Genomic DNA, 9,091 nt, shown 5'->3' on the forward strand with positions numbered 1-9,091 from the left:
TTGGCTCCTCTGCTATTTACACCGATACCCTTCTGTGCCGTGCTCATGTGTTTATCCATGTGTTTGCTTATCTTGGCCGCTATGATGCCTGACATGAGCTTCCAGGTTGTGGAGAGGCAGGTTATTGGTCGGTAGTTGGGTGGGATTGGACCCTTTGATGGATCCTTCTGGATTAGGATTGTCCGCCCTTCAGTTAACCATTCAGGGTGAGTCCCACTTTGTAGCAGCTGGTTCATTTGGGCTGCCATTCGCTCATGGAGAGCAGTGAGTTTCTTTAGCCAGTAGGCATGGATCATGTCAGGCCCTGGTGCTGTCCAATTTTTCATACCTGAGACTCTTTCTTGAACATCTGTCACAGTGATGGTTACTGGGCTTGCTCAGGGAGGTTGCTGTGGTCCTCTCGTAGAGAGATCAGCCACTGTGCATTGCTGTTGTGGGACGCCTCCCTTTCCCATATGCCTTTCCAGTATTGTTCAGTCTCCAGCGTTGGTGGGTCTGCTCTGTTGTTATTACCCTGCCATTGAGAGTACACCTTAGCTGGTTGAGTGGAAACAGCCGGTTAATCCTTCTGGATTCATTCTCCCTTGTGTATCTCTTTAGGCGGCTGGACAAGGCTTGGAGCCTCTGTTTGGCAGTCTCGAGTGCTTCAGGTATGGGCATCTGCCTGTACTTTCTGGGTACTGGTCTTTTCATTGCACCCTTGTGGAGCTCACACACACACACACACACATATATATATATATATATATATATATATATATATATATATATATATATATATATATATATATATATATATATATATATATATATATATATAAAATTGTTAGTATCGCAGATACTGCGCAGGACCCTCAAGCTCCCAGGCCTCTGGTAGAGGCCTGGGAGCTTGAGGAATTAGATGTATTCAAGTTGAGATAACGTCATTCAATCACGTTAGTCCAGTTGAGAGAAAAAACCGATTGTCTCGCGTGTTCTCGCGTGATATCCCGTGATCTCACTCGTTGTCGTCAGCACAATATCAGTCTAACTATAATGAATCATGTTAGCTCAACATGATTCAATTTTATAAATGTGAAGTCGTGGAATATCTTGTTTATCCAACATGATTTTATCACGTTTTCGCTTCAAACCCAACATTATTGTGTGAAAGGTACATGATATTTTTTTGTTAATGTAATACGCCCGACGTTCTTTTTTTTTTGGCGGAAGATCTAGCTGACGTAATTGAATCACGTTATCTCACCTTGAATACATTTTATTCCATTTGCGAGAAAAAAAAACGATTGTCTTGCGTATTCTCGCGTGATATCCCGTGATTTCCCGTAATCTTGCGTGAACTTGCGTGATATCGCGTGATCTCACTCGTGGTCTTCAGCATAGGATCGGTCTGACTATAATGAATCATGTTCGCTCAACATGATTCAATTTTATAAACGTTTGAAGTTGTGGAATATCTTGTTTATGCAACATGATTGTATCATGTTTTTGGCTCAAACATGCAATTATTTAGTTAACAGTACATGATATTCTTTTGTTAATGTGATAACCCCTGAGGTTCCTTTTTTACAGTGTAGAACAGGAGCTAAAACAACGTGGCCTGTCTGTAAACTCACTCTCTGACAACAAAAGATGCCAATGAAACCATTTGTGTGACCATAACGTTTTAAAAATACATTTTGTTGTCCTTTTGCATTTCGTTGAGGTTATCCGGAAAACCACGGCTGCAGGGTTTGCACTTGTACAATGTTAGCAAAGTGTCTGATGTAAACACAGGCAACACAAGGCTTGGTATAAATATAAACTGTGAAATCTACACTGCTTAACGACACAAACGTAGATTATGTCAGCTCAGGATCGTGGCTCAGCAAGTTTCGGTTCTGCGCCAGCTGGCTGTCAAGTCACATGAATGGGAAGCAGCTGAAGGTTCATGTTTTTGAGATTCAAGTTGAGTATTGTGGAAAAATGCACCAAGAGCATAATCCAGTGATTTACTGTTGCAAATGAAGAATTTCTCTTCAGGTACGGGAGAAAATGTTTTTAATTTTAATTAAGTTTTTTTTGCTCTGGAGGAGCTTTGGAGCCTTCATCTCCTATTTTCCCCCTGTAATCTCCTTAAGGTCTTCAAGATCGGAAGCCTAAATGTCCACTTTTAACGAAATTTTTACAAGTTTAATAAGAAAAAACTCTCCAGATAAGGTGCTGATGTTAATTCCAATAAAACAGCAACTTGAGGAATTCGGGGTCAGATCAAGTAGCTTAACCAAATGACTTTCTCTCGCGTCTGAATTGTTGCAGTGCCATAAACAGGCACACACAACAGGGGTTTGTCTGTTTGGCTCCTGACAAACTGTTTAGAGGTTTCAGACACTGATTAAATAACAGAGCTGTCCAGATCTTCCTCCTCCACACGCTAATCTACAGTAAACAGCTCAGTTTTTCAGTATCTGGGCAAAATCAAGCTCAGGGTTCCTTCACATATTTCATGTTAAAATACCACACTTTCATAAATTTAACTTTCCAGAGCTATCAGTCCAGTCTGTTCACCCTAAAATACCAGAAAATATACTTACTTAGTACTTAAAGAATATAAAAATATTTGTTTTGTGTAAGGCAGTCTTGTTTCAAGAAGCAGACAGAACTATAAGGGTTTTTTCACACTTGACTGTATAGTAGGCTCTGCTTGATTGTGGACCAAAGAGGCAGCATTTGTTAAATTTTCAGCTGGTGCTGGTTGCTTTCACGCTGCATTGTGTCCAACAATCCAAATTCATTGAAAAACCTGCCTCCCCTCCCCCACTCGCTTGTGTGGCGCTGAGCCAAGAACCACTGAAGGAAATGACACAAAAACCTCAGAAGAAGACAGGCAAATATAGAGTAGCGTCAGAGTTTGGTGGTTGTAGGATCTCTCTTTTAACTTTGAAAAAAAAAGACCTGAAGACGTGTGCATTGATTTTGGCTGTATTTACCCGGAATGCCCTGCGCAATAGTCCACTTCCTACTTCTGCAGAGTTCATCCAACCAGACCCAGACCTTGGTTTGTCGGTGGACAAGAGTCCACTTTTTTAGTCTGCATGCAGTTGAACTAAAACATACATGAGACGGGATGATTTTATGACCATAATAAACAATGAGAAAAAACAGGGAAAAAAAAGAAAAGTCTTTGGGATACCACCCCCAAAAAGTTGTGCTCCAGACTGCATGGCTTTCTCTTCTTGGGTCACTTCAGATTAGCTCACTGCTAAGCTGGGCCGGTGAATGACAGTAGCAAAGCCACAGTTTCAGTTTCTACTGTCTTAATCAAGTGACACGGCGTCACGTTGTCACATGCAAATCACATCAAAAGTACGTGGAGGGCTGCCCACACAAACTCCTGAAAACCGTTCAAACTGCTACTTGTATAAATAACATTCTCCCTCTGACAGATCACATTTTTCCCACACAGCCCCTCCGTTCAGATGACGGATGATCACATTGCACAGACGTCAGTTAAAAGCATGTGGGATTAATGCTTACTGGCGAGCACGACAGAGACTCACACACACACACACACACACACACACACACACACACACACACACACACACACACACACACACACACACACACACACACACACACACACACACACACTGGATAGATCTGTCCATATGGAAACATATGAAGCCCATAAGAGAGCAGATACAGACTTAGATCCAGACAGTCATTAAAACTTAGACACAAACAAATCTAAACAGGTGAAACTCGCCTACATGCACATATGCGAATACACACACACACACACACACACACACAACACACACACACACACACACACACACACACACACACACACACACACACACACACGTGGTGTGTCTGCTTCTTGTTTACCGAAGATGCTGAAGCAACATAAACTCTTCCTCTTTCCTGCTGGCATGTGTGGATGATTTGTGCGTCTCCATGTGTCTCTCCGTTTGTCTCTGTGTGTCTTGCTCTCTGTCTGCACTAAAACGATGACAGGAAGTCAGGATGATGCTTCTGGAGGCCAAGGCAGCATGAGAGCATGTGAAACTAAAGGAGGGGTTGAGGGACAGAGGGAGACGACAAAATCTGGCCTGCAACCGGCTGGACTTGAAAACAGGCTGCACCAAACCGAAACTCTAATTTGCAACTTCCTTACGCGCTTCAGAGCTTGTTTATGAACACAGCGCAGAGACCATGGCAACGGCAACCGTTTTCCTCTCTAACAAGTGTTGATGCACGTCATTTTCTGAGTCCACGCATCCTTATCGCTCTTTTAGTTGTTTACAGTATCTTCAAGCATTCTTGTCCTCCTCACACATAGCTAGGCATGTTTATGACTCTTCAAGTAGGATTGCGCATCGGCAGACAGTTTGCAACAATCAAGCAGCTTTAAAACTCACCACCTGGTGTAGGAGATGTGGACAGTTTGCACAGCCGATTGTTTTACTTCCTGAACCCAAACCAAAAGGGCAACTGATGAAGGAAGTTTTTCAGACGCACAAGTTATAAACGGTTCAAGTTATAAACCTGTCAGTTTTGTGAGCAGGGAACTTCTGAAGTAGGAAGCAGGGAAAAGGGCATTTTCTTTAGATTTGGTTTGACTTTCTGTAGGCGACTGTAACAAGAGAATGTCAAACAAACAGGTCAATAAACCGCAACCATCTGGGGCTATTGATCAGCGTCTGGAAAGATTATTCGATGGAGGAGCCAAAGTATCTCTTTCACAAAGACCAGACGTCTGGTGATTGTTTTACCATTTAATAACAAACAATAATTCACCCGGTTTTTAATGCTGAGGCGGTGTTTTTATCTTCCCTCCACCTCTTTTCCAAACCAGACTTATTTCTCGTGATTCTTTCACAACACAGTCGACATTTCCATCAAAGCTTTTTTATTTATTTATTTATATAAAAAGTTAAAAATGATCAAGTTCATTTAAAGAATGAAGTTATCGGATAAAATAAACAGCAGATTTCAATGTACTTTTGTTTTTACGCCAATGCAGAGTTGTGCAAGATTATGACGTGGAAGGAAAAACCACTCTAATCTAAACAAGTTAAACAAATCGTAAATAGAGTTCGCATGTGCATAACTTTGAAAGCCTGTTAATGAAAAGTACTCCATCCTGGAGACTTAAGTAACCGCTATCTGAGGGCTGCAAATACAAGCGCAAACTTTCAAAGATAATGTGCCTGTCAAGGAAATTGCTCCTCAGAGAACCAATCAAGAGTTTCATGTAACTCATCCGTGTTGGAACAGTTCAGTCAAAGCACAGGGCCAAATGCAAATGAAAATCTATGTGAAGACTTGAATGTTCACAGAAGTTCAGTCTGCCTGAGCTTCAGCTATTTTGCAAACAAATGGGCAGGAAATGTCAAGTTTATAGATGTAGGATTTTATTTATGTATATCAGGGCAAATGGAGTTGAATGCAGTTTTGCTGTTTTATTTGCACAGTGTTAAAAATTGGATGTCATACTTCCCAATTTGGCACCTGTGTAAAATCGATTAACTCAATCTCAGTGAAGTTAGTGGGTGCAACGCGGAACAACTTCCATTGCCATGCTTTTCTCAAGGCACTGCGAAACCCCCCCCCCAATATAAATTCACTTTCTTTTTTCCATTTGTCTTTCCCATGTCAATAAGCGAATTAGCTTAACATTAACTCACTTACCGATGACACGGAAGCCCAGTTTACTCTAAGCAGCACTCTGTTGTGGGAAAATACATGATTGGAAACAATCCCGAGGCATATTTTCTATTTTTATTTTCAAAAATGGAAAATGTGTCTGGCTGTGATTTGCCTCGGCTGTGCCGGACTGTCCTGGATGGAAGCCCAGCAACAGAAACAAAGCTGTAGTTCTGCTATTGTTGTGTAATTTCATTGACACACATTAAAACCAGCCTCGCCCGTTTTTCTGTTTGGTTATCAGTGATCGAGCCAAGGAGGAAACAAAGGGAGCAAACAATGTGAAGTTAGTTGATGTTGTCTGATCCATGCAAACACTCAATTGATTCCAGATAGACGATCATTTGTCATAAATGACTATTTCAAAAAGAAGCAAAGCTGTAAAGATTTTTGCGCAAAATCCCAAAATCTTCTCACTAAAGGGACCCTGAGCTCATCACTTAGTATTAACCATTTTCTTCCCTCTATAAATGCTCCTATATGGGGATGCTAGGCTTCAGAAGCACAGTGGTGCGCGGCTAGTGTAGCTTTATTTTTGTATTTCATACTGCGGTTCATGCTTTCAGGTGGTGACAAATTGAATTTGCAGCAGGGCTGCTTCTGAAATTACGGCCATGTGTTCTGGTGCCTGTGTGTAGTTTTCCGATGGTCTTGTGTTTGTGTTGGTTTTGAGATTAAAGTGGCCGAGTAGGAGACGAGTAGGAGACGAGGAGACAAGGAGGCAACGAGTAGGAGACAAGGAGGCGACGAGAAGGAGACAAGGAGGCGACGAGAAGGAGACAAGGAGGCGACGAGGAAAGAAGTTTGAGTTATTTTTTTTATGTAATATTTTTTAACAGTTTGCTGTGATGCACCTAATCCTCCTCACAATGTTTTGGATAAAACCGGTTGTTTTTCTTCTTCTACTTCTGGTTTGACTCACGGCCTTTGTGTTTTAGGTTCCACATCCTTCACAGATACTTTATCTGCTCATGAGTCACCGTTGGTGCAGGTCATGTCGACATCAACAACTATCTTCAAAATGATCTGACCTGCATGTGTCTTTTACGGCATATACTTTACTCACACTTTTCTGATGCCTGGACAATGAACCATGAAATGGGCCTTATTATTAGAGCCTTGAATCTCCCCTGGTTTGTGTGTGTGTGTGTGTGTGTGTGTGTGTGTGAGATGACTACTGGTGTTGTTTACGTCAACTATATCCGCTGATGATAGGATAAGTTGCCTGACTAGTAGCCTACAGTTTGGTAGGGAGTGAGAAGGAAAAACCTCTTTCCTCCTTTAGAAAATAAAATGCTGTTATTTTCACCAACCACTAACAACTCTATAACTTCTATCGCTCTTTAACTCTTTGGAAAGCTGCAACGCCCAAGTTCCAAAACCATTTTACTGCACAGCTTTCAGCCATTGCTGCGTCTCAGAAAAAGATATACAATTTGGTGGAACCAGATCCTACAGCCTTGGCCCAGAGGCCTTGTGCTCAGTAGACGGGTACAGAAGAACTTGTCTGTTCTGCAGAGAATCCTGACCGCAACACAACAGAACACATTTGGGATGAATTAGAGCAGCGACTGCAAGTCAGGCATTTAAATACCACTACAGGAGAACTTCCTGTCCGTACCGAGTACCTTCTAAAATGAGCCATTGCAACATTTGATTTCCCTTTGAGGGTAGTGAAGTATTTGTGAATTGAGTTGCACTGAATGTCTTGTTTCTATCCGGTATATTGTGTGACAGCGCAAGGGTAATTTGTGTCTCATGTCCAAAACATCTGAATCAAATGACGATAGGAGTTATTTCAGTCCTGCTAATGACCTAATTATATGAGTGATGCAGAGACACAGTGAAATGTTGCAGAGACAATAGCCTACAAGAAATGGACCTGCTATCTAGAGACACCTTTTTTTCTTAGCCACTCCTTAAAAAGGGAAAATTGCCCTCATAAAAAAAAAGTTTAAAGCAACCTGAACTGTGACAATCAAGGCTTGATTTAGATCCATGTGTATCTTTCCACCACACACAAAGCAGAGGATGTTCAGAAAGACAAAAACTACCTCCAAGAACCACTGGTAGAATTTCAGACAGACAATAGCTGCATAAAATCTGCTACTTTAAGGAATTTAAGATGGCAAATGCGACGCCACCAAGGACATCAGTGTGTGGTGCCATAACGTTCTCCAGCTAAACAGAAACAAAACTGATTATGATTATCATCATTACGGTACCTAGAGTCAGCACACAGCTTCAGTTATTACAGCTAGAAACAGGAGATCAGGTCTGAAATCTGAACGTCGTGATGAACCTGCAGAGTCACAGGAACACAGTCACAAAGTCGGCTTCCTATCACTTGAGGTCATTTCCTGGATTGAAGCAAGATCTGGAGATACTCGTACATGTGCTTATTTTTAGTTGAATTGATCACTGCAGCAGTGTCTTCACAGATCTGCTCCAAAGGTCAATAAGAAGTCAATAAATCACTGAACAGCTAAGCACCAAAATACATGAACCAGAACCAAACTTGCAGAAGCAATAAGTGGAACATGGGTCAACATTTTTCACATTTCATGTCATGTATTTGCTTGATGACTTTCGTTATGACAGGATTCAACAAAATGTCATATTTACTGCTTCGTTCGTAAATGGTCGCTGTTGTGTGTTTTTAATGCGGTGAAGCTTCCTTCACAAATAAACTGGACTTGTAAGGCTACGGACCGGTTTTGCAATTCTTGAACTACTTTTAAAATACCAGCGTTGGAACGATGTTCAAGTTTTCAACTGGACATCTAAGCTTTGTTACCACGTCATGGCGCGTCGTCTCATCCAGCCAGCTGCCCTTCTCTAATGCACACCAGAGAAACCTCGCAGAGGTCAACCCCTACATCCGTCTGCAGCCGGCTTTCTTTGTGTCCCGGGGGGGATGAGAAATGCAGGCACTGAAAAGTGGGTGAAGAGCTGAATGCGGCCGAGGGAAAGACGGGAAAAAGGAGGAGGGAGGAGAAGCAGAGGAGACGTTAGAGGAGAATGTGAGCGGATATAAGAGCACTTACTGGATATTCTCAAACTCTCATGCAGCAGCTGTTTAGATTAAATGTTAGTCATCACACTCTTTTTCGACTTCTGTCCACCCCCCAACATCCTCCCACCCTTCTTTTTTTTTTTTTTTTTTTGGGAAGGCTGTGAATAGCTCCTGAAATAGAGGCCAGTGAAGGTGTGTATGTGTGCGACTGTGTGTGTGCGTGTGTGTGTGTGTGTGCAACGTAATACGACGAGTGTGATACGACTTGTTCACAAGGAGAGGTTTTGGAGTGAAAGACGAAGAGATTGAGACAGAGCGTTGTTGAGGGACACAAGTCCGCAGAGATTAGAGAAAGGGAGGAAAAGAGAGGCAGAAAAAAAC

Source organism: Poeciliopsis prolifica, unplaced genomic scaffold (assembly GCF_027474105.1).
Source record: "Poeciliopsis prolifica strain line A6 unplaced genomic scaffold, Auburn_PproV2 SCAFFOLD016, whole genome shotgun sequence".
In the NCBI taxonomy this organism is placed as follows: domain Eukaryota; kingdom Metazoa; phylum Chordata; class Actinopteri; order Cyprinodontiformes; family Poeciliidae; genus Poeciliopsis; species Poeciliopsis prolifica.